The sequence below is a fragment of the Panthera pardus genome, unplaced genomic scaffold, assembly GCF_024362965.1.
Source record: "Panthera pardus isolate Hobbes unplaced genomic scaffold, ASM2436296v1 HiC_scaffold_7, whole genome shotgun sequence".
In the NCBI taxonomy this organism is placed as follows: domain Eukaryota; kingdom Metazoa; phylum Chordata; class Mammalia; order Carnivora; family Felidae; genus Panthera; species Panthera pardus.
In genome coordinates this window covers 71859148-71884848 of record NW_026527002.1, presented here as the reverse complement: position 1 = coordinate 71884848, position 25701 = coordinate 71859148, and positions in this window count along the sequence as shown.

Sequence of the window (25701 nt, the reverse complement as noted above, 5' to 3'; positions counted from 1 at the left end):
TTTTTTCCCCTCTTCTATCTTCTGAATGATTTTATATAAAAGGAGTATTATTTCTTCCTTAAATGTGAATAGAATTTACCACAAAACTCTCTGGACATGAGGTTTTCCTCTGTGGGAATCTTTTATTCCCTCCCAGAGAATGAGGACTTTCTTAATCACAGAGGTAATAGTAGCCAGAGAATCAGCACATTGTTGAGTCAGTTGCTTGAGTCCCGACTCCCACAGAGCGACACAAAGAATGCCAAGGGGTGCCTGCATTACAGGAGAGGAACCCAGAGCCCAGGGAACCCGATTCTTTTAAAATGGGCGGAAAAAACACCTGCTCTTTGCTCTGGAGGAAAGACATCATCTTGATCATGCAAGGCTGTAAACAAACTTGTCCTTTGCATCTAGAAAAATATGCTCTATCCTGCAAGTCTGTTTGCCTTAAAAACATCCTTGAGGGGTGCTTCGGTGGCTCAGTCAGTTAAACGTCCGACTTCGGCTCAGGTCCTGATCTCACGGTTCATGGGTTCAAGCCCCATATCGGGCTTTGTGCTGACAGCTCGGAGCCTGGAGCCTGCTTCGGATTCCATGTCTCCGTCTCTCTCTGCCCCTTCCCCTGTTCACGCTCTGTCTCTCTTAAAAATAAATAAGCATTAAAAAACATTTTCAACACTGATAGAGCAGCCTTAGAGGACACAGTCAATACCAGAAACTAAGTTGCAAGACCAGCTAAACCCTACGGGGTTTCACCTTATACATGCGTAGATTGGTATTCAGCCCGAGACTGAAGGGAACTCTGAGGCAGATTTCTGGACCTCTCTCTTTGCCTAGGCGTCTCCTCTCCAGAAATGTGTCCCACAGATTATAGCTGACTTGGCAACCTCAAACTTCAACTTCGGTCTTCTCAGCTCAGCGGGATTCCCAGCCTGTCATTGCGTTCCTTTTTCCAGTACTGTGTCCCGGAAACTGCCTTTAGCCTGCAATCTGGACCGGCCAAGGGGCTCACTTCTGTTGTTTTCCGCCTCTCAAAGATCACATTTCCGTAATGCCTAAACATAATATCTAAAAACAGTTGTTTCATGTAGTGTTTCTTAGAGTTGTTTACTGTGGGAGGGCAGTTCCTATAGATGTTAATTGTTTATGATTTGAAAGAAAACTTCAACATATCTATTGCTGAATGAATGACTGAAAGAATGAATAGCTATGACTCAGTCATTACTCATCATTGAAGCAATCAGCGTAGCGAGGGAAAAACAAAGCTTTGATTGGGAGGGCCGAAGTCATGTGACCACTCCGGCGGGTGGGGTAGATTCCACTCTACCTAAACCATACCTGAAACACATCAGCTGAGACTACTTCCCAAAGTTAGCTGAGTACTTTCCAAAGGAAAACTTTAATATAAGGATCCAGAGAAGGGTGAAGACATCCTAGGGAGAAAAAATAGCCTATCCATTATGGATACCTAGCCAACTTCTCCGAAACAACCCAATGGTCATCCAAAACCTTCTTGGATTCTTGCAGTGATGGGGAGCTCAGCACTGCCACAGTGACAATCCATTCCATCCAAGCTCTCTCTCAACCCTTACAGAGTTCCTCCTCATATTGAACCAGTGTCTTCCCCTTCCTCATATCTTCCCCATAGTACTAATTTTGCCATCTTGAGCCACAACATACCTACATCTCATTTCCACATAATAGATCTTCATTCAGATATTTGGATCACGTAGAATGATGGGCAATGGAGTGCAGGAATGAAATGACACCTAAAACACTGGAGTAGAGAGTCTACAGATCAACTGTTTGAGACAGTTGTTTGGTTATTTCGATGTTACATGGATATAAGTGGCTGTTTAATTGGCCATTCGAATGAGAACATACTGGTTGTGAACACAGACACTGAACTTGGGAGTCGAATCTTGGTTCTGTCATTTACAGGCTATGTGTCATTGTAAAATTTACTATGGCCTTAGTTTCTTCATTTCTATAACAGAAATAATAACGGTTTCCTATTTGTGAGGATTCAGTAAGATAATACTGGCCAGGTGGGTATTCTAGGGCCTATTAAACAATAAACATTTATGAAATGGGAGTTGTTCTGATAACAGCCTGAAAAATTAATGGATTAATTTAGTGCAGGCCCTATGCTGGGAGCTCCAGTGAACTAGAATGAAGAATGGATAAGATGTCTCATTGCCCTCTATAGGACCACCACCATTAACGTGGCATGTTAAACAGGAGACTAGCGATAAAAACAACAGGCTAAGGAAGCAGAGATGAGAACATATTACAGAGCCGGGCCTTGGAGGATCCGTACTTCTCCGGGTGGCAAGATAGGGGTGGAAGTGAAGGAACATTAAAGACAGAAGGAATTTTGAAAGAAAATCACAGAGCTGCTATAGCCATTTGAGAACATAGACCCTACATTCTTGGTCACACCTTCTGCATAGAGGCGGAGTCTGAGTTCTGTGACTGCGCAAGCGACAGGATACAGTGGCCGTGAGACTGTGCTGTTCCCAGCCCAGGATACTCCTTCTTGTGTCTTTGAACACTCACTCTTGGAACCAAACTTGGCACGCTGTGAAGAAACCAAGCAGCCAAGCAATGGAGAGGCCATGTATGAGTCTTCCAACAGACAGCCCCCGCTGTCAACCAGAGGTCTCAACCACCAACCAGCACCGACCGCCAGCCCTGTGAGTGAGTCATCCAGTGAGTGGAACCGAGCGGAGGCTGCACGGAACAGAGATGAGCTTTCCCCTCTGAGCCCTGCCCAGACTGCAGATTCCTGAGCTACGTAAATGACGGTTGCTGTTTTAAGCCGTCAAATTTTGCAATCATCTGTGAGGCAGCGATACCAAACCGGAACAGTCGAGAAGGTTGGCAGAATGTTTTTAGACTCGCGGATACTCTGATGTGGGGACGAGCGTTAAGATGCAAAGCAGAGAGCAGAAACTGGGGTTTGGCACAGAGCACGTGAGATATTCCACGGGGAGGGAGCTGAGAACTTTCTGCAGGTTAGAGGCATGGGGATGCGTGGCCATGTCAAGTAGCAATCCCAGACAGTCTCCAGGGCAGTATTTCCCATGCGTAGTCCAGGAGGAAGATATTCTAGAATCACGTCAGCTCCACAGTCACAAACAAAACATACTAACATATTGGAGATTCCTTCCAAATAGATTTGGCGCCCCCCGTCTATGCTCTTGTTTCTGTGAGAGCCTATTCACATACTGTAGTAGCTGTGTCCTGTGGGACTCTAGCCCCTCTATCCAAGGGTGTGGAAGATTTCAGAACTCACCCCGTCTCCGCCGCTTTGGGGAGTCCCAATTGGTCCAACACGTTAGGCCAGCACAGTCATACACAAGGGCTCGGGGAAAAGAGGGCTTATGTTTTCCAAGAACCAAATTAATGCCAGCAACACTTTGACTTCCACACCTTTCATGAAGACTTGCCAGGTCTGTTTATTGGCGGGTATGTCCCAGGCTAAACAATCCCTATAAATACATGTGCTTTATCTGTTTCCCTCACTTGGGTCAGGTGGAAGGAAAGAAACCAACCAAGCATCAAAATGGAGATAACAGAGCAGGTGGGGTCTATTTTAGACCTTCTGCCCAGAGAAGAGGGCTGTGTGGTGGTGACCATTGAAGATAAAGAGGGGAAAGAACATTCGAGGTAGCAGGAACTTTAGCATGGATAGGTCCGTCAGACCGGCTGTCCAAATCCTACAAGGTCCTACTGAAGACCCGTTTGGATTCATGCTCCTGGTAGGGAGCCAACAGCCCATCACTGAGGACCAATTTCTCAGTTCTAGTTTAGTGTTGTCATTGGTTGGGTTCCCCAGAAGTAGACCCCAACACAAAGATTCATGTGAAGGGGATTCGCTAAGAAGAGTTTCTAGGAAAAACTAATAGGGGTCGGTGGTGTGGGAAGGAAAGAGAAGGAAGCCAAGAAAGGACTCAATACCAAGGAAAGTGTCACAGAAACTGACCTGCAGTCAGTCCCATGGGGGAGCTTTAAAGACAGCACAGGTCACACCTGGGCTGTCCCAATCAGGGGACACGGGAGCTAGAGTATGTATCCCCCTGCCTCCTTCAGCACTGGTCAGAAACTGCCTCCCTGGGGGTGTACAAATTCCCAGGCATCCCTGGTCATCTCAGGGCACAGACCAGGCAGGCTCCTGCAGCCTGAAGCCACTTTGCTGACAAAGAGATACACAGGGGCTGGCTGACGGAGCTGAGATTACCCTGTCTCCAGCGTGTCACAGACACCTTCTGCAACGAGTGTATTTATCTATTTGTTTCAACTCCGCTGTCAGTGTTTATTGCACTCATTACTGCCTGCTAGGAGCCAATCGATACCTGGTTGAACCTCGAGGTATCGCGTGCCTAACCTCAGTCAATACTGTCTCAGAATTACGGTCATGATGAAAGTACCCAGCATCCTTAGCTTAAGCTAAGAAATGATCGTCCTCATCAGTTGTCAACAGACCCAAAGCAATATTATGTCTAATGCAGCAGAAGCTTGTTTATCTATCTGGGAGTCCACGTTCAAGAAGGATCCAAATGATCCTGGCTGGTCTATACAGAATTTTTAAAACACTCTCCATTTTAAAAATCGTGCTACTGGGATCACTGAAGAACGATTTGCTGCCGTCCACGGCACCGTGCTGAAATGAGAGGTACATACCCAGCAGCTGATCGGAGCAACTGGAGGGTAGCAGGGAGGTTGGACATATATGATCATGGAAACAGCATGCTTTTCTCTCTGACGATGGTTCTCGGTGATTGTTCGCAGTCATTTATCTATTTACCTATTTTGGCAACTTCAATGTCTACCATTAAGCTTTTTAGAAGCTAAAATAACTAAACTGCAGAAACATTATTAATCTAGAAATAAATCAGGTACCTTCTCTTCTACCAAAGTGATCTCCGATGGTGAGTCTCAACCCAAATAGGGTTTTCACCCTAAACGTGAGAGGAAATCCCTTCCTGTAACAAGGTGCTCTAGGATTTCCAGGCGTATAAGGCCTCATGCGGGGGCAGAGTGGGGATTAGATTTACCGAGTAAGTATGAAACAAGACAATCTACTGTGCCCAGCACTGAGCTGGGCAGTGAGAGCTAAGGAGGAGATAAATTTAGCAAGAACCTACCATACCCCATAGGACGTAGTGAAGAAGAGAAATAACAAGCAGTAACAATAAAATGCAGAGCATTTGGGGAGCACCTGGGTGGCTCAGTGGGTTAAGCGTCCGACTTTGGCTCAGGTCATGATCTCACAGTTTATGAGTTCGAGCCCCGCGTCAGGCTCTGTGCTGACAGCTCAGAGCCTGGAGCCCGCTTCAGATTCTGTGCCTCCCTCTCTCTCTGCCTCTTCCCTGCTCACGTTCTCTCTCTCTCTCTCTCTGTCTTGAAAATAAATAAACATGAAAAAAAATTTTTTTAATGTAGTGCATTTTGCACAAAAAGGAAGATCGGGGGAGCAGATGTCAGAGGCTTCTTTCCTTTTCTACAGAGAAGGGCCCAGAGAGAAAGTCTGGACATCAGTAACAGTCATATTACTCATGTCCAAGGATGAGGAGTGGGATCAGTGTTCCCATCGAAGGAACAGCAAAATGAAGGCTCAATGTCAAGAGGCCGAGATCGTGGGGAAGGGCCTGCGGCTTCCCCTGTGGCTGGAGAAGAGGGTGCCCATGGTAGGAAGGAGGTTGGAAGAAATGGCAGCAGAAGGTAGGCAGAGGCCAGCTTTTCAAGGCCCCTGGTGGAATTTGGAATATATTCTAGGAGCAATGAGGGGCCTCTGAAGAGTTAATTTGAGATGCATATTTTGGGAGAAAGCCTCCTTGTCTTTATATTTAAACAAGCATAGGTATAACATAAAGTGGGAAAAAATTCACTTGACTTTTTAAGATGAAAACAGATCGAAAATCCGCAACACCGTGTGGCCCGTAACTGGCCTCTGCCCTTAGGGACATTTCCCTGGGAAAGTTTGAAATGCACTGCTTGAAAGTCAATTAATTCCCCTAAAAGGAAAGAGCTGTCAGGAAATTAAGGAATTTGGAAATCTGATTCCTGAAAGACAGAGGCCAGATGCCAGAAGTTTCTCTGAGGTTTTACATTTTGATCTCAGGTGGTTTCTCAGACAGGCACTGATGGAGTCTGGCTTCCAGGTATGAAAGCCAAATCCTGTGAAATCTTCACACATATTTGTGCAACTCAAGCGCACTTTTTTTTTTTTTAAAGTTTATTTATTTTGAAAGAGAGAGAGAGCCGGGGAGGGGCCGAGAGAGCGAGAGAGGAAGAGAATCCCAAACAGGCTCCCCACGGCCAGTGCAGAGCCCAGCTCAGGGCTCGATCCCACAGACCGCAAGATCATGACCTGAGCTGAAATCAAGAGTCAGACGCTTAACCGACTGAGCCACCCACGTGCCCTCCAGCACAGTTTTCATTACTGATATCCACTCGTACACTGTGATCGAGGCACAACCTGTTTGAAAAAGAAATGCAACAGTCTGGAGGTTCCTGAAAAAGTTGAAAATAAAACTACCCTACAATCCAGCAGTTGCACCACAAGGTATTTACCCAAAGGATACAAAAATACTAATTCAAAGGGGTACATGCACCCCAATGTTTACAGCAGCACTATCAACAATAGCCAAATTAGGGGAGCAGCCCAAGTGGCCATCAACTGATGAATGAATAAAGAAGATATAGTATACGTGTGTGTGTGTGTGTGTGTGTGTGTGTGTACATATACACAGACATATATATATATATATACAGGAATATTACTCAGCCATAAAAAAGAATGAAATCTCGCCATTTACAACAACATGAATGGGGCTGGGGAGTATTATGCTAAGTGAAATAAGTCAGAGAAAGACAGACACCATATGATGTCACTCATTTGTGGCATTGAAACAAAAAACAACCACAAATGAACACAGGGGAAAAAAGAGAGGCAGACCAAGAAACAGACTCTTAATTACAGAGAACAAATTGATGGTTACCAGAGGGGAGGTGGGTGGGGATGGGCTAGATGGGGGATGGGTATTAAGGAGGGCACTTGTTATGATGAGCCCTGGGTGCTGTGTGGAAATGATGAGTCACTGAATTCTACACGTGCAACTGACATTGCACTGTGTGTTAATTAGCTGGAATTTAAATAAAAACTGGGGGGGGGGGAAGAAATATAACTACTTTGCATATTAAGAGTGAAAACGAGAGTGCGTTCACTTTTTCAGTAAGTATTTATTAAGCTCCTACTGTGTGCCTGGCACTCTTCTGGACACTTGCAATACATCAATGAGCAAAACAGACTAATTCACTGCCTTCAGGTTGAGCCTATGTTCATGGAGTTGATATTTTTTCTTCCCTGATGCCAGGACGGGAGCCAGAGAGGATGACACACATCCATACCCACACTTTCATATATTTGTCTTTGGGATATTATTGTCTTGGAGAAAATGAGTCTTCGAGGCTGCTAAACTATGCAGGCACTCTAAAAATATGAACGAAGTGGATTTCATTCTCAGTATCGTTTTTATCCTTCTAATTGGTTTCTAAACTCGCACTTCTGTTCATCGTGAAGTGTGAACAAATCCGGTCACGGCATTTGAAAAGCAATTAACAATATACAATTAGCATCCAACAAGGATATGCTGTGGCGCCTGGCTCCGCAGCCCATGCAGGTCTCTGTGGCCTTGGACCGCCAGGGGAAGCGGACCCAGCCTGGTATGTCCCCTGGGCTGCAGCCCGGCCTCATCTGTTGGGTGGCGTGAACGCCTTAGGATACTAGCTTCTCAGCTAGATGCTCAGTTCCTTCAGCGAATGTGCCTTTCCGATTCTTCTCACCTGGCTTCCAAACAGCCAAGCAGAAGCCAGCATTTTCTCCTCTGAATCCGAAAAACAGGGATCAGTAGAAAGACATTGTCAGTACTGCTACTTAGCACAATAATAATAATAATAATAATGAATAATAGTAACAACAATGACCTTCATAGCACTTCACTCTTTTACAGCACCTTACAGATGACAATGGCTGCCTTGTCTACTATTTCCTTGACTTTCACCCCAATCCTGTGCAGTGAGCTCCATGGAGATCACTAGGCATTATTACCCAGTGGTTTGGGGGTAGGTTATTGGTGCTGTGGGTTTGGTACAAGTTTACGGGGTCAAGGCCAGTTGTTCAGACAAGATAGTAGGTCGTGTGGTTATTTCTGGTCTTTTTTTAATTACATGATGCATGTTCACTGTTGAATTTATATATAGTAAGCAAAAAGAAAAAATAAAATAAAATAGAACAGTAACATAGAGAAAACCACTGTTGATGAAGAGCCTTTGAGATTCTTCCCCACAGACTTATAAATATGTGCATGTATATTAAAAGGGAAAGATGATATTTACTCTTTATTTTTAAATGTTTATTTTGAGAAAGAGAGCGCAAGCAGGGGAGGGACACAGAGAGACGAGAGTGAGAATTCCAAGAAGGCTCCACATGGTCAGCACAGAGCCTGACATAGGGCTCAAACCCATGAACCATGAGACCGTGACCTGAGCTGAAACCAAGAGTCGGTCGCTTACCGGACCGAGCCACCCAGGCACCCCAAGATTTACTCTCTTTAATTTTCTTATCATTTAACAACATATTAATGACATTTGCTATGACAAAAAGCATAAATTTCTATAATCCTTATCTGATACGTTATATTGATGAACTACAATTTACTGGACATTTACATTTTCAGGCTTTTGCTAATTGTGTATATTGTTGCAACAAATATTGACGTATATTACATTTGTCCAGTTATCTACTTAAGATAACTTAGAAGTGAAATCTCTAGGTCATGATTTCTAGAGCATTTCTACAGTGATTGTGTATACGTGTGTGTCTTAACAGTTACATTGGATATATAGGGATTGAGCATCATATTGAAGACAGAAACAGGATACAAATATGTATGTGTCCTAGTTATTTATGAATATGCCCATCTCCCCATACCCAGGGCCAAACTGGATGTTACTAACATAAGATTTATATTTCTTTGGCTTCCCTTCTTCCTTCCTTTCTTCCTGAATAATTCAGTTCAAAATCCATTTGGCAGGCCTGAATAAGAAAGGCGGCCCCATGGGGATCGGAACCCCAGTGAGAAAGCAGCCAGGCAAGATTGGGAGATCGGTGAGACCTGGGAGGAGGTGAACAAATACGTAAACATTTGAGGATAATGAGAGCCAGGCCTCTCACTATTACAGAAGGGAGTTTCAAATATAGAAAAGGGAAGCTGGAATGGAACCATGCGGAATTGAATTCCAGACTGAGAGAAGCAACAGTGAACACACCTAGCGCCCAGATCTCGGTTACAAAATAACATTTTCCATTAAATGGAACCAGGGCTCCGTAGAGAAATGGCCCGTTCCAGGGCTGGGTCTGAAGTACGAGACTCTGTATCTTACTGCTCTAGAAAATGCTCTAAGTGCACAAGAAGGATGGGGGCACTTCAAAAGGACATAGAAGCCTGTTTGAATTCCACTGACAAAATCTAGGACAATGTGCATGTCAACATAAGTAGGGATAATAATGGATCAGGTGCCATTGAATAAAGAATCCGTACCCCTACGTTGATAAAAATACATAAATGAATAAAGCAGGAAAAAATCAAAACTCTTCTTTTTCATAGAATGCCAAGTAATAAACATGGAAGGACTTAGGGAATTTGAAAAATCACCATGTTGTAGGGCTCCTGGCTGGCTCAGTGGGTAGGGCTTTGACTCTTCATCTCAGGGTCATGAGTTCAAGCCCCACCCTGGGCATGGTGCCTACTTAAAACTTAACGTAATAAAAATTTTAAAAAAAGAAAACCACCATTTGGCAACGTTTACAGTAAAAATGAATTCAGACAACCATCATGGGTGCTAACAGTAGGGGATGTGAAATTGAATGAGGAAGAGGATATTTACATAGTCTCACACTATCTCCCCACAAAAATATTTATTAATTACAAAGAGGAGGGGCACCTGGGTAGCTCAGTCAGTTAAGTGTCCGACTTCGGCTCAGGTCGTGATCTCACGGTTCGTGGGTTTGAACCCCACCTTGGGAGCCTGCTTGGGATTCTCTCTCACTCCCTCTCTCTCTCTCTCTGTCCCTCCCCTGCTCATGTGCTCTGTCTCTCTCAAAATAAATAAACATTAAAAAACTATAACAATAATTACAAAGGGGAGAAGGGTAACTTTATAGTGGAGAAGTCTGTCATCTTGACAGAGAGATCAAACTTAAAACACTCGTAATGGTTAAAAGCAGAAACATATACCACTTGGCGAGGTGCAATGACAGATCAGAGTCACTTCTGTGAAATTCCTGCCAAAAAAGGCGTAAGCTGAATCCAATCAGACAAGCTCAAACTGAAGGACATTCTGTGGAATAAATGTCCTGTTGTGTTGAAAACACCAGATATTCTAAGTGCATTTTCTACTGTCAAAACTTTGCAAGGGACCTTGAACTTGGCTAGCATCTACACCCATTACTAATCTACTTCATTTCTATTAGAATAATTGTGGCTATAAATTAAAATAAAAGAACATCACATACAAAGGAACAACCAATTCCGAAGTCATGAATGTCAAGGCAGACTGAGGAACTGTTCTACCTTGAAGGAGACAGATGAGACAAGACAACCCAGGGTGACAGGTGATTCTGAACTGGACCCTGGCTACACAAGCATTATTGGGACGTTTGGCAAAGCTTGTGTGGATTCCTAGGACGAAGTAATGTGGGAGTTTTAGGGGCGCCTGGGTGGCTCAGTCAGTTGAGCATCTGACTTCAGCTCAGGCCATAATGTCACAGTTGGTGAGTTCAAGCACCGCTTCGGGCTCTGTGCTGACAGCTTGAAGCCTGGAGCCTGCTTCAGATCCTGTGTCTCCCTCTCTCTCTGCCCCTTCCCTGCTCATGCTCTCTCTCTGTCTCTCAAAAATGAATAAACATTGACAAATAAACATTAAAAAAAATTTTAATTAAAAAAAATGTGGGAGATCTTTATACTGGTTTTGCTACTTTTCTGTAAGTTTCAAAGTTTTATTTTGTTTTGTTTTTAATTTTTGAAGGAGGGCCTCCTAGGTGACTCAGTGGGTTAAGCCTCCGACTCTTGATTTCAGCTCAGGTCATGATCGCATGGTCATGGGATCAAGCCTTGCGTCGGGCTCCATACAGAAGGCAGAGCCTGCTTGGGATTCTCTCTCTCTCCCTCTCTCTCTGCCCCTCCTCCATTCGCTCTCTCTCTCTCTCAAAATAAATAAGTAAACTTAAAACAATTTTTAATGAATCATACATAAATGAACTATTCTATTGAAGAGTATTGAGGTCATACACCTTGAAGGAGGCAGGGCATTTTATGACATCTTCGTAAGTCTTTCCTGCTATATTATTCCAAGCCAAAGTGTCTCTTGTTGTTTCCTTGGAATTCTCTTTAGAAAATATCCTCCCCTTTTGGTATTTTCTCTGCCTCAGGATGGCTCCTTGCAAGGTGCCCGTAAATCCGTCTCATGTTGGACTTGCCCCGCCTGACAGTCTCAGGATAGCTGCTGCCACTGTGAGTGGTCTAAGCCACACTGACTCCCACCAGCACTCGCCTGCCTCTCCATTTTCACCCAAACCAGAGACCTGGCACACTGCCCCTCCCGGGGAGCAAAGGATTGCCTTGTGGAGGCAATCTGCCCAGTGCTGGTGCACCCAATGTCTCCTTTGAACCTCGCAAGCCTATAATGGAGATACATTATCATCTCCACTTTATAGATGGAGGAACAGTGTCCTAGAGAGTTTAAAAATAACTTCTGGCTTGAGGAGCAGGTGGGGTGAGGATCCCGTAAACCTAATAAAATAAGCACCTTTATTTCCTCAGTGTGGTCAAGTAGAGTGGCTTATACGTTGGAATCCAGCTCAGGAAATTCCGGCAAGAAATAACCGCTGTCTTCATAAAAGCCCACGTCTTCACGTTACCCAGCTGGTGCAGATTAATCGTGGCTCCGTGGTTGATCATGATAGCTACCATTGCTTGAGCACCTACTATGCGCCAAGCACTCTGCTCGGAATGTTAATAAATTACTTCATTTGTAAAATCAGCATCTACTGACATGATCCATATTTTTCTCCTCTAATTTTTTTGATGTAATGGGCTATTTGCCATTTCCTGGTATCGAACCACCCTCGCATTCCTACAATACATCCTGCTTGGTTTTGGTATATCCTTCTTTCGATAGGTGTTAGATGCTATTGTTGAACAACAGGTGTCCAGGTCTTGCTTCCATGTGTATAAGGAAACTGAGCTCAGAGAAGTGAAGTAACCTGTCCAAGGTCCACACAGCTAGTGTGGTTGCGATTTGCATGTCTCCTTGCTCACTGGACAGGCTCCGGTTCACATCTGTCCTTCACTTTCCAGACACAGAAAGAATGCCATGCCCAGAGACATTGCCACGGGCTGCTAGCTCAGCTCTGCCTCTCAGGTACGAGAAGGGGGTAGGTTACCTTCCTTTCTGGTCCTTGGTTTTCTCCTCTATAAATTGAAAGTGTTGATATAGGCAATCACTAAGAGTCTTTCTAGCTCTCTATATCCTCTCTCTAGACTTGTTTTGTTAGCGAGTCTTGGCCAGCCACCTCCCACCCCCCACACCCCACGAATTTGCACGGAAAGGTTGGAAACATAGCATGCATTAACTTTGGGTACATGTATGTGTATGAAAAGGGGTGGAGAAAAGAGGGGGGCAGGGAGGAGAAGAGGGAGAAGACAGGAGAGAAAAGGTTTATAAGGGAAGATAACTTGTCTAAAGGGCTTAAATCCAAACCCCTGCCATGTGTCCATTCTCTTCCCAGCCATTCCTATGCATTCAGCTCGTCTCCAGGACATATTTCTGAACAAATATGAAAGTCCACTCTCAGGCAAAAGTTTCTGTTGCTTATAATAACTGGGCTGCAGACTTCTGGTTTCTGGGATCCACTGATACTTGACCTCTTCCTGCCTAGCGACCTAACCTCTCTGATCTACCCTCTGCTTCAAGGTGCCTAGGTCACAGTCTCCTGCAACCTTTTTGGAGCATGTTCCTCTGACCTGACCCAGGGTATTTGCTCTGGAACCTGACCTCGTACTTGCCCTTGGCTTCCAAACACCACCACTGTTGGAAAGCAACTCTCTTTCCTCTTGCCCTGGACCAGTGGGCAGACGAAAGACAGCATCTCATCCTTCCCCAGTTTTTCTATAGATTTTCTCTCTCTGCACCATGACGTTGGACTTAAAGAAGTGATCGTTATTGGCTTAATGTATTCCTAGCTTAGAGTCTTAGGGGCAAAAAAATAACATCACGCAGTGCCTTCTAATGAATGAATAATAGGTGAGTCAAAATATTGGTCCTCTTGGCTGTAGGGCAACAGGGAGGGGCCTTTTGGGGTAACCTAATCACTTTACCCCGGGACTCTATGTATTCATGAAGTCGGGGAACTGCTAGGAAACCTGACTTAGGGGACTGGTTTAAGAGAAGCCAGAGAGTCAGGTATCTCAGCAGGCATGATTCTGTTACAGAGTAGACATCGGATTTTTTGTTTTTACTCAGTTTTGCTGTTGTTGTTGTTGTTGTTGTTGTTGTTGTTGTTTACCTTCCCACTATCCTCCTTTGATTTTCTGATCACGACCCCTGTTTCTCCTTTGAGGAGAGGTTACTGGATTGGAACGATGCTGCACAAGAACTTCTGGCGGCCATCGTCCCCCGCCGTGTGCAGAAACTGTGCTGTGGATGAGAGCAGAGAACAAATTGCTGAGAGAGGAAGAGGGGGAGAGATACGGGAGACAGGAAGCCTTGTAGGGAGTTTGACTCTTGCCTGATGTAAGATCCACTCAGATCCTCATTGGTAGAGGGATTTCTATTCTCTGATCCTCATGTTTCCACGGGATGAATTCCACCACAGAAAAATGTCCGGCTTCCCTCTCCACCCCTGGCTCTCTCCTCCTCACCAGCTGACTGGTAAGGTGGGAAGGGTTTGAAAACCGTTATCCCAAGTCCCTTTAGGAGGCAGGATTACAGTGTTGGAAGTCACCGTCTTCACAAGGTCCCCCTGTCTCTTGCACTCCCTGCCCACAGAGCAGAGAGGGCGCCTTGTGGTCCCAGCTCCATGAGTGTGTAAAATGCTTCCTCTTCTGTCTTTCTTTCAAGGCCAGAACCTTTCCCAATTTGTCTTTGTAATCCCAGCATTTACCACCGTGGTGTGTACATGTAAACACACGTAGGTAGGTGCACGGTAAACATTCAAGGGATAAAAGAGTGTCCGGATGGCATCAGGATGCCGTCAGGGGAACGTGAGTATTTCTGTGGCAAATCTGTCTACACCGCACCCTTCATGGTCTCATCCGGAGGGTGGCTTGCTCTATCTGGAAAATAGTCAAGGACCAAGAATAAGGTTTTACAGGATTTTAACCAGAGTTTCAATTCCATTTGGCAAATAATGCGTTTGCATGCCTCCGTTGTGCGGATGCTGAACTAGAAACACCCCGGGCTCCCAAGCAACTGGGGGAATTTAATTTCTTTCCCCCCATAAAGTCGAATGTCACCTTGAGATGGATTTACTTATTCTGATTAGCCAAGGCCTTTTGAGACCGTTCTGCCCTTCCTTTGATGTATGTGTTGAAGTGGTCTTCCACCAACACGTGGATTGATGATTAACTCAGAGTGCATCAGGAGCCCCGGGCTCATTCATGCTTGGTCAAACATCTAGCTCTTCTATTATTCTGAATAATACATTTTCAGTCAACCACGGATTCATTATTATTTTTTAAAATGGCACACATTCCATTTCCCCCACCAGCATCTCTAGACGTCTCCTCGGCAGCCTACCCTGTCTTTCGGCGGGTGCAGACAGCCTCAGCAGTGTCTGGGTAGGACAGGATGTGTGTTTGCAGAGCAGAACGAGGGAACAAAAGTCCTGCATCTTGTGGAGTGATGAGACGCGAGCAGGTGTAGCATCCAGTCTCGGCCACCGCACGGTGATATATGGGCTCCGATCTCCCGGCCAGCCCTTCATTCTGTCTGCAAGACGCAGGACCTGGAGTCTGGAGCCCGATGCCTTGGGTTCTGGAAGCCCTGCCGTGAGGTCGCTGCGAGATGGTCCTGAGATCACATCATCTTCTCTGGTCTGTCAACTTGCTCGGGTGCACATGGTGAGAAGTGGGGAGAGAGAAACAATCAAAACGATGTATCTCTGCACCCTCTTCCATGGAAGGCCAGGGCCGTGTGGCTCAATGGCATAGTACTTTCCAAGTCTCTGGCTTTCCTGGGACCTCAGAGATACAGGGAAGTGCTGCCTCCTTTTCCCAATCAGATCTATCACCCCTTCACCGCAGGGGCTGTTCACATGCTCTGTGCTCTTCCTAAACCTCCTGCCTTCCAATCTCTTACCCCTCACCTTGGCGGGTGGCCCTGTTTCTATCACTAAGAGGAGAAGAAGCCATTGGGTGGGAATTCCCCGACATCCAATGCTACCCCAACACAGCCACCTGCACCCATCCTGTGCTTGCTGGGAACAAACCCTAACACGGACCCAGCCTCCCAGCTTCCCGGATGCTTTGGAAGGTGGATGAGAGCTCTCTCTCTCTCTCTCTCTCTCTCTCTCTTGCCCACCCCTCCTCACCAACCCCTCCTTCTCCACATGCCCATTTCCTTCAACCTTCCTTCCCACCCAGTCCCTTCCATCCCAGCATAAGCCCTCCTGTCCCAAGCACAACTAGGTCTTTCTCGCCTCCGTCACAGCTAAGTGTCTTGGATGAGGTGTCCTCACCTCCTCTGTCCACCTTACATGACACCTCAGCCCCCTGCAACCTGACCTCTGCCCTCACCACCCCACCAACACTGCCCTTGGCTGACGATCTTTTTGTTGCTAACCCAACTGACACTTTGCACTAGCCATTTCCCTTGTCCACTCTGCAATTCCCACACAGTCTGTTCCTTCCCTGTCCCTGAAATCCCCGTTCCTTCCAGAAAGTCTCCTGCACTCCTGCCTCCAACCCAGGCAAGGCACACTCTCCTTTGAATTCACTTCTGCCATTGTTCGGACATGTTACACATTATATCATATTAGACACAGTCGCTGTCCCCTCGTCTTTGTCTTGATCTGAAGGTCTTGAAGGCAGTGACTATCCCCAATCTACACCCCTGTATTTCTTATATGGTGCCTGGCCTAGAGTAGGCTCTCACCGTATGCTTTCAATGAGTGAATGAGGGACTCTGAAGGGCTTTACTCTGTTCGTCATCATTTTAAGATTCTTATACAAGGTATTACCGCATCAATAAGATTATCTCGATTTAACGATAGCTGACGCTGATTCAGTGAATACTATGTGCCAGGTACGATTCCCAGCACTTGCCCTATAGTAATTCATTCGTTTCCCACAGCCGCCCGGCACCTGGGTGTTGTTATTGTCCCTCGTTCACAACTGCAGAAGTTGGGGCCCAGAGAGGTTACGTGAATTGTCCAAAGTCACTCAGCTATTGAACGGCAGGGCTCCGCTTTGCAAAAACCCTTCTTACACCCAAGTCCTTTCTCCTCTCTTGATCTCAGAGTTGTGAGTTCAAGCCCTGCACTGGGTTCCACGCCGGACGTGGAGGCTACTTAAAAAAAAAAAAATGACCACATGAGAGTGATCGTGGTTTGGAATCCATTGGTAGTTCCAACAGATAAGAGTTGGGAGTTCGGAAATGTTTGGGGATGATTTAATATTTGATTGTATGCAATAGTATCTATATTCATTTGAAAGACACCTGAACCTCATGGTTAACCACTCAATAAATACTTGACTATTTAACAAATAGATGATATACACACGATGTTTTTATTTATTAATGCAGTTTGTGGCATCGTTAAAACAGCTACCTGGCAATAACCCAGGGGCTCCCCCCGCCCCCCTCCCTGCCAGGAACCCGTGTCTCAGGCTTAACATACAAGGTGCATCACCTTAGATGCTCAAATGTCAGCAAATAGATACGAATGTGTGTGTGCCATGGTTCTACATGAGCCTGACTGTGTTTACTGTTCACGACAGTATTCTCCAGAGAAACCGAGTAGTGTGTGCATGTGTATGTGTGTGTGTGTGTGTGTGTGTGTGTGTGTCCAGAAAGACAGAGATAGACTTATGATACAAAAATTGCTTCATGTAGTTATGCGGCCTGGTGAGACCAAAATCTACAGGGCAGGCCCAGCAAGCTGGGAACTCAGACAGAAGGTGATGCTGCTGTCCTGAGGCAGAATTTCTCCTTCTTGGGAGAAGGGAATTTCTCCTTCTCCTTCTTCTCCTTTGTTCTTAAGGCCTTCAACTGATTGGATAAGGCCCACCCACATAGCAAGGGTACCCTCCTTTACTTAAAGTCAACTGAATGGAGTTGTTAACCTTCACAGCAAAACCTAGATCGGGTTTGATTAAAAACTGGGTCCCATCGCCTAGCCAAGTGGACACATCTAATCACCCCAGACATTTTTCTCCATTTCTTTATGCCCATGTAATACATATGTCCATCTGTATCAACAGATAAAAATACAGACATTATTTAAATTCTGTGTCTGCTTTTCTTGCTTTACTCTGTAAGTGTTTCCCAGCTTGGGGACCACGAAGGAAGTAAGAAACTACTTAAGCTACTTTTAACATTTCAAAAAAGACTGGCAAGGAGGTCCTATGTTTTCTGATTGAAATAGCCTTTTTTCGCTTTTGCCTCAAATTATATCTGCTCTACTTAGCAAGCTAGTTAATTCATACAAAACCAAAAGTGGGTAATTTAAAAAGTGCACTGTATCGGGAGATCTTTCGAAACACGCAGTTGGCTGTGGGAAAAGACTTATAGGTGACTTTGGTGGGGAAAATAGTGGCAATCAACCAACACGTAATGAATTCGAAGGGCTTTCTGGTTCGGGTAGCACCGCCTTGGATAAAACTCCAAATTTAAATTCAGTAAAGCGGCTCCACACTCAGTATCTGTCGGTCCCGTCTGCAAGAAGAGATCCGCGGTTCTCTTAACAAAATGCGAGCCCGGCCGCCCCTGCAGTGACCACCCAAGCACAGAGGGCCTCCCTGCTTCCTTACTTCCGACCCGTTCTGCCTCCCAACGTCCCGGGGTGTGGGGACCCCCACTTCTCAGTCTAGCGTCGACTCTAACTTCAGCCCCCCAGCCCCAAGCCCCAGGGACCGACTTCTCCACCCTCCTCCCTGCCATCTGCCTCCAGGGCAAAAGGGCGGTTCATCTTTCTCCATAAAATCTTTCCAGCCCCACCCCTGACTCCAGCTGAGCCACCCTCAGCCCCCTCTCCTGGGTGTGGGTCGCACACAACCTGGGCATGAGACACGACTTGGGGCACATGGTTACATAAGGGAACCTCTCACCCAGGAGCACGGAGGCAGCGGGGCAGGAAGCATCCGTACTTACGCATCAAGGCCTGCACTAGAAGGATCTGCCTCATCGCTCTGGAGTCGGGGCACGTGTCTGACATCTCCTTCTCACATTCGATATCCGTTCCCTTGGTCTCTGCCCACATGACATGCAGGGTGCCCTATGCCTCTCCAGCTGCCGCGCAGGCCCTCCCACTGTGCCACCGTTTCAGCTGGCTCTCTGGGATGTCCGTTCTTTTTTTTTTTTTTAATTTTTTTTAATGTTTACTTATTTTTGAGAGAGAGAGAGAGAGAGAGAGAGAGAGAGAGAATGAGCAGGGGAGGGGCAGAGAGAGGGAGACAGAGGATCCGAAGCGGGCTCCGCATTGACAGCAGAGAGCCCGATGCGGGGCTCAAACTCACGGACCGCAAGGCCATGAGCCGAAGTTGGACGTTTAACCGACTGAGCCCCCCAGGCCTCCCTGGGGTGTCCACTCTCAAAGCCCCTGGAAGTGAATTTCAGAGGCATCACGCAGTCAGCATTAAGCAAAACTATCTCAAATCTAGAAATTTAAGGAAAATTTGTCCAGCTGTTTGGAAGCAATGTGATAACAGGCAGAAAATCACACACACACACACACACACACACACACGCACATATTGGTCTTTGCTTTGACTTTAGCCCAGACTCACCTAAGCGCTAGACAGAGAGGCAGGTGATGGACAGGACCACAGGTTCGGACGCTCACTGCCTTGGTTTAGAGCCAACCTCCACCACTTACGAGCCAAATGACTTTCCAGGATTCTCTTGGCCTCAGTTTTCCCCTCTGGAAAATGGGGATAATATGAGAACCTGCCTCCCGCAGCGGACAGGAAACACATTAGGTGCCAGGTCGCTTGCCCCACATTACACCTGCCTGGCTGTACTGCCCTTTAAACACAGTCCCAAGGCCAATGAACCCTCCAGCCCGAAGGACTGCCAGATTTCAACACCTGTTTCAGATGCCAGATCATTGGGAGTAGGTAAGGAAAATGCTAGCTAGTTCTGGAGACGAGAGAAGATAGGGAGGGGCAGCCGATTTTTTCTGCTCGCGGGACAGAAGCCTGACAGAGGGGAGCAGGGATCGATTAAGAACTCAGGGAATCTGGTCTACTGAAGAAGCAGGCAAACAGCTGGCAGGAGGGAGGGAGTGGGGAGAAGGTGTTTGCTGAGCCAACAGGTGACGGTACAGAGCAGCCGACGCTGGAAGCAAGTCTGATGCCCGAGCGTCCGAGTGCGAGCCCGGGCCCCGACATGGCTGCATGGCGTGTGTTTGGCAAATTGCAGAACATACTTTAGGTTCCTTTTGCCCATCTACAAAAGGGGAATGATAATAACACTGACCACCTGCCCGGACTGCAAGAATCAAGCGAGACAATGCTTAAAGCACTTAAAATGGGTGCCCGGCTCAGTACGTGATGGCTGTTTTTATTCTACATTATACTGGTGTCCCGTGGCCGCTGGCACGAATTGCCACAAAGTTAGTGGCTTACAACAGCATGAATATTTCCCCTCATGGTTCTGGAGGTCAGAAGCCTGCAATCAGTTTCACGGGGGCTAAGGTTAAGGCACCAGGGGCACCTGGGTGGCTCAGTGGGTTAGGAATCTGACTTTGGCTCAGGTCATGATCTCACGGTTTGTGGGTTCAAGCCCCGCGTCGGGCTCTGTGCTGACAGCTCGGAGGCTGGAGCCTGCTTCGGATTCTGTGTCTCCCTCTCTCTCTGCCCCTCCCCTGCTCATGGTCTGTCTGTCTGTCTCTCTCTCTCTCAAAAATGAATAAACATAAAAAAATTTTTTAAAAAAAAATCAGAGTGCTGGCTTCTTCAGGAGGCTTCGAAGGGAGAAATAGCTTCCTTGCCTTTTCAGCCTGTGGTGGCGGCTGAGGCTTCTTGGCTCGTGGTGCCTTCCTCCACACACAAAGCACATCACTCCGATCTGCTTCTAGAGTCACATCCCCTTCCCTGTTAAGTACCCCTCTGCCTCCCTCTGATAAGAAGGCTGATGATTACGTGTAGGGGCTGCTCGGATAATCCAAGATCATCTCCCCATTTCGCGATCTTTAACCCACTCCTTTCTGCAAAGTCTTTCTTCGTAGAAGTAACATTCCCAGGTTCTGGGCTTAGAACGTAAATATTTTTGGCGGTCCTTAATATAAATAATAGTGTCACAGCAGGTGGGTGAATAGCAGTGATGGGAAATCTGAGACCCAGAATGGTCCGAGGAGTTGGAAGAAGAAACTGGAGAGAGAGCGCTAATTACTTTCATGATGCAGGTCGTTGTAAGGACTACGTGAGACACAGAGTCGGTTCTCAAAAAGGGCCAGCTCCTCGTATTATCATGGTAGCTTCTGAGTCCTCAAAATTCCGCTCTGAGTAGGTGGTAGTCGCCTTCTCAACATATTTCATCTCTTCCTGTGTATTAGGTGATTTGAGTAGAACCTACTCCATCTTCAGAGTAGGCTGAAAATGGCATAAATACCATGCTGGTCAACTTACCTAAGATGGTCCCGTCAAAGATAAGACTTCTTTAATTATGGGTAAGGAACTACATATATGTATCTTACGACACGAAGGAAGCCAGCCTAAAGATGAAGCCAGCCTAAAGATGAAGCCAACACACAGGATAAGTTGCAGCCGGAGCTAAGATTATGGCAGAAGAATGGAGCCAGATCCTTGATCAAACTATGCCTGAAGCCCTGCCTCTGGACTTCTCAGGTATATAATACAACGTGTCCTTGATTATTAAGTTACTTGGAGTTGGATTTCCCCTTCCTTGGTACCTCTTATCCTGGAGACAAGTCGGTATTGCCATCCCCAGTTTGTAGGTGGGGAAACTGAGACTCAAAGAGATACGGGACTTGCCAACGTCGCAGAGCTGGTCCAGGGCGTCACGGGGGATTCCACCCAGGTCTGAGCGACTCTTGTTTTCCTGCCAAGTACTGTGTGGCTGGAGCGGCTGAATCCTCTCCCTCAATGGCTCCAACAGTACTGATAGCTGTCTGACGGGTCCCCACCGAGGGTCAGAAGGTCCCACACATGGAGGAAGCCACACGGAGGAGGACAGAGCACCCAACGGAGACCACAGCTGCAACCCCAACCCACAGCACGGACACACGAGGAGCAAGTGACTCCTTCCCGGGTTGCCTCTTCCCCAGAGACGACGATCGATCGCAGACACCTTGTCCCCGCTGTGCACGAGAGCAATCCCAGCTGCATTTCAACTTCTCCCAAACAAGATGTTAGAATAAAAGCTCAAGGGGAGTGGGACATAACTTGACTATTTTTGAGGCCATCTGGTAAGTGCCTTGCCTGACTCTAAGCACAGTACGTAGGCTATTTCACTTCATCACCGTAACTCTGTGGGTGCTGTATTATACTCATTGGGCTCACGGGGAAACTGAGGTATTGTCAGGTGAGATCACCTACCCCGCTGGGTAAGTGGCAGAGCCCGAGTTGGAATCCCAGGCCTGGATTGCTGAACACTGCAGGTCATTTCTATGATGAGGTGGCCTCCTCTGAAAATATTACTATGACCATTGTCTCTGGGACGTTGCCTAATGAAATGACGTCAACACCATCGGGCAGAACAGCCTAGCCCGGGAGATAATGAGAGAAAAAGTGCCAAAGACACCACGCAGGACAACGAGCAGGCAGTCTGTGGAATGCTCAGGTGAATTCTCAGGGCAATCACGGAGGCCTGCTGGGCACAAAGGTAACGTGGGAACATCTTGGGCACCAGATGGCTCAAGAGAACACCCTAAGGACAGCCATGATCTCAGAGTCCCTAACTACGGTGTTCCCAAAAGAACGCCAGAGGACAGTCACAAAAGGACCAATGACTCACGTCTGGAAAGGCACAGATAACGTTTTTGCCCCCCTCACAGAGGAAACCGGCCTTGAATCCCAGGCCAGGAGCTATCACTGGGAGGGAGATAGGAAAGGCACCTGTGCATTGGGTCTTTTCTTGGCCTCAGAGATGAGCCAGCAGCCCATGTCTGAAAACCGTTCCGTAAATCAGCGTTCAGACTCACCTCCCTCCCGCTGGCCTGAGCGAGTTATAATTTATAACGTGGGAACAGAAGAGAATGCCTGGTCATCTCACCGCCTGCATGCCTCCTGGGATGGAGAGCAGGCTGGCCTGGCTTTCATACGGAATTTTCAAGGGTGCTACCAATTTTAAAGTCAACCAGGGAGGGCTATCGCTGGGAAGGAATAATGTCAACAACGTAAGGGCCGCAGGAGAGGTGGCGGCCCTTGCCGGCAAGGGGATGTCCAAGTTTCTTTTCCGGAGTGAAAGGAAATCTCCGGGTCTAAGGATGAAGACAGAGGCAGGCCAGGGGTGGGGCAGTTTCTAGGGCCTCGGGTCTGACATGGAGGCGAGGGCAGTCAGGAGCACCGAAGAAGGCGGCAGTGGGGAACTGGAAGTGGAGACCACCTTGGGACTCAGAAATACTTGGGGTTTAACATATGAACATATGAGTGGCAGCATTGGTTCCTTCCAAGGGCTGGGAGGGAGGAACCAGTTCTAGGCTTCTCTCCTTGGCTGGCAGAGGGCTGTCTCCTCGCTATGTCTTTGGACGGTCTCACCTCTGTGCGTGTCTGTGTCTGAGACCATTTCAACAGGTTACATGTAGGACCACGGTCCACCCCAATGACCTCATTTTCACTTAATTACCTTTCTAAAGACCTTATTTCCAAATATGGTTACATTCTACGGGACTGAGGGCTAAGACTTCAACGTATGAATCTGGGCAAGTGGGGAACAATTCAGCCCATAACGGGGCCTAACTTGTGCCAAGAGCCTGTACGTGTCATGAGTCCATCAGCTAGAGATCTGGAAGACTTCACAGAGAAGGGGACATGGAAACTGGGCTTGAAGGATGGAAAGTTCTCACCAGCTGGAGGAGATTTAAAAATGGAATTCTAGATGGACCCCGGGCAAGTGCTCGCGCTCAGGCATATAAAGACCGAGCCGTGTTGAAGAGAATTGGGTGGGATGAGAGGTGTGGGTGGAGGGACAGATAGAGATCAAGGCAAGAAGACAACGAGACCGAACTGCAAGGTGCTTCTGGTGCCCATCAACAATATTAGCAGACTTGATCTTCTGACTTGATTCCATGAAACACATTCTACCACAGAATCATCGAGGCCCAGCATGTTAGATCTGGAGAAGCACCAGTTCAAACTCCCCCTGTTCCAGACGAGAAAAAACACATGGCTCAGAAAACGCAAGGAAATGCAAGGAAAATGCAACAAAATGATTTTCCCAAGGTCACGGCCGACCGTTAGTGGCACAGACCTTGTGCCAGGACCCAGAGGGGTCAATCCTGTCTGCTCTCTAGAGAATCACACACATGGGCCCGGGAACTCAGACAGGGCTACGATGGACACACACAAGCGTCTCGGGGGTCCTGGGAATTCGAAAGGGTGGAAAAGAATTCCTTCTCCATCACCCTTCCAATCACAATAACATTATACTGGATCCTAAGAGGGGCCAGGAAAAATAGTTACCTCCAGTGATTTATGATCCAAGAATACAGACCACCTACCATGCTCTGGCCTGAAGCAGGCTCCAGTTCAACTCTGAAAACCACACTCAGTGAGGCCAGCCTGCTGGCTATTTGCCCACGTGCCAGCACTGGGCACCCAGTGCCCAGAACCCAGTAGCCTCAGCCCTGTATCCTTGATCTTACTGTCGTTTATGAGGTATGGGAGGTACAGACTGATTGCAGAGCAGGGCATGATTTATTTCTGGCTCGTCTCTGGAGGGAAATTAATCCCAGATGATGCTGCCAGGGCTGAGCTCTTTCCTAGGAAACCGGGGGCAGCTGCTGACCCCAGACAGGGTAACATAACAGAGGTGAGAAGAATCAGCCAGGACCCTGATGTGGCCTGAACCTCAGCTGAGAGGTGGCGTTGATCCCAATGAGGCTGGGGCTGCCAGAGTCGCAGAAGGTCATACCCCTCAGAGGGAACATTAGAAGATGGGGCACCTGGGTGGCTCAGTTGGTTAAGCATCTGACTCTTGATTTCAGCTCGGGTCATGATCTCACGGTTCGTGAGTTCGAGCCCTGCATCGGGCTCCGAGCCGACAGCGTGGAGCCTGCTTGGGATTCTCTCTCTCCCTCGTTCTCTGCCCTTCCCCTGCATGCATGCTCGTGCTCTCTCTCTCTCTCAAAAATAAATAATATAAACATGTTTTAAAAAGAAAACATCTTGGCCAGCTGTCCTTTAACTTGAGGCAGAGAGGAGGCAAATGACTTGCCCACGGTCACAATTAGATAAGTGGCTGAACAAGCCTAGGACCTAAGTCAACCAGCTCTCGGTTCAGTGCTTTTCTCACTACAGCCCATCACCCGCTTCGAGCAAGAACGGATGGCAAGGGTTGGGGATCCATCCCCTCCTTACCTGAAGGGCAGCGTAAGTGACGTCTCTCCCACCGTCCCCCCAGCTGCTGCAAGCTCCCCTTTGCCTGGGGTGATGTTTTCGGGCACGTTTCAGGTCTGGCTAACCAGGTCAATGGCCAGTGCTGGATTTCTTCGCAATGGATGAGTGTACGAGATTAACGTGTCATCACCTTGGACCTTGGGGAGCCAGTGTGGACTAGGAGGGGAAGGAGCAGGAGTGTGGGTGCCAGTAGCCGGCTTCAGGTCAGGTGAGGTGCGGTGAGTTCCCAGGGTGGCCTTGGGGAGAGGCAGGGGTTGGAAAGTGAGAAGAGGCGGTGTGGGGGGCACGGTCAGCCTTCGAATTTGCTGAAGGCCGTCCCTTAATGGAGAACTTGGGGAGGAGACAGGTGAGCACAAGACCCGCACTCATGGGTGGGAGCTAGCTGGGGGGAGGGGGGCCTTCGGGGCTAAGCACCCAACCTGGCTGTGTTCCCATTTACTCAACTCTTAAGATAGAGCCCTAAGGGTTACTCTGTCTTCTACCAGGAGGTTGTGGGCAGGGAGCTTGGACCCAGGAGCCACCCGGATTTGACCCCCTTGGCTACAGAGAACCCTTGTTGGAAGAGGCGGGTGGGCGGGGCGCTGCAAGGAGACCGAGCTGGCAGTCCCACGGACAGAGACAGACAGGAGGATGCGGGCTGGGCTCGGGGCAGAAAACAGCCAACGGAAACTGTCTCGGGGAGAGGGAGTTCATTCTGCTCGGGTGTTAGCTGGTGTTCTTACACATGCGGAATGATGGCTTTCACAGGCCCCACTCGGCTCTCCAGAATAAAGGTAAAATCAGTCATGTCGCGGGCAAAGCCAAACAGAACGGATTGGTCCAACCGATCCCTCAGCTCTGACTTCTGCCTCTGCCC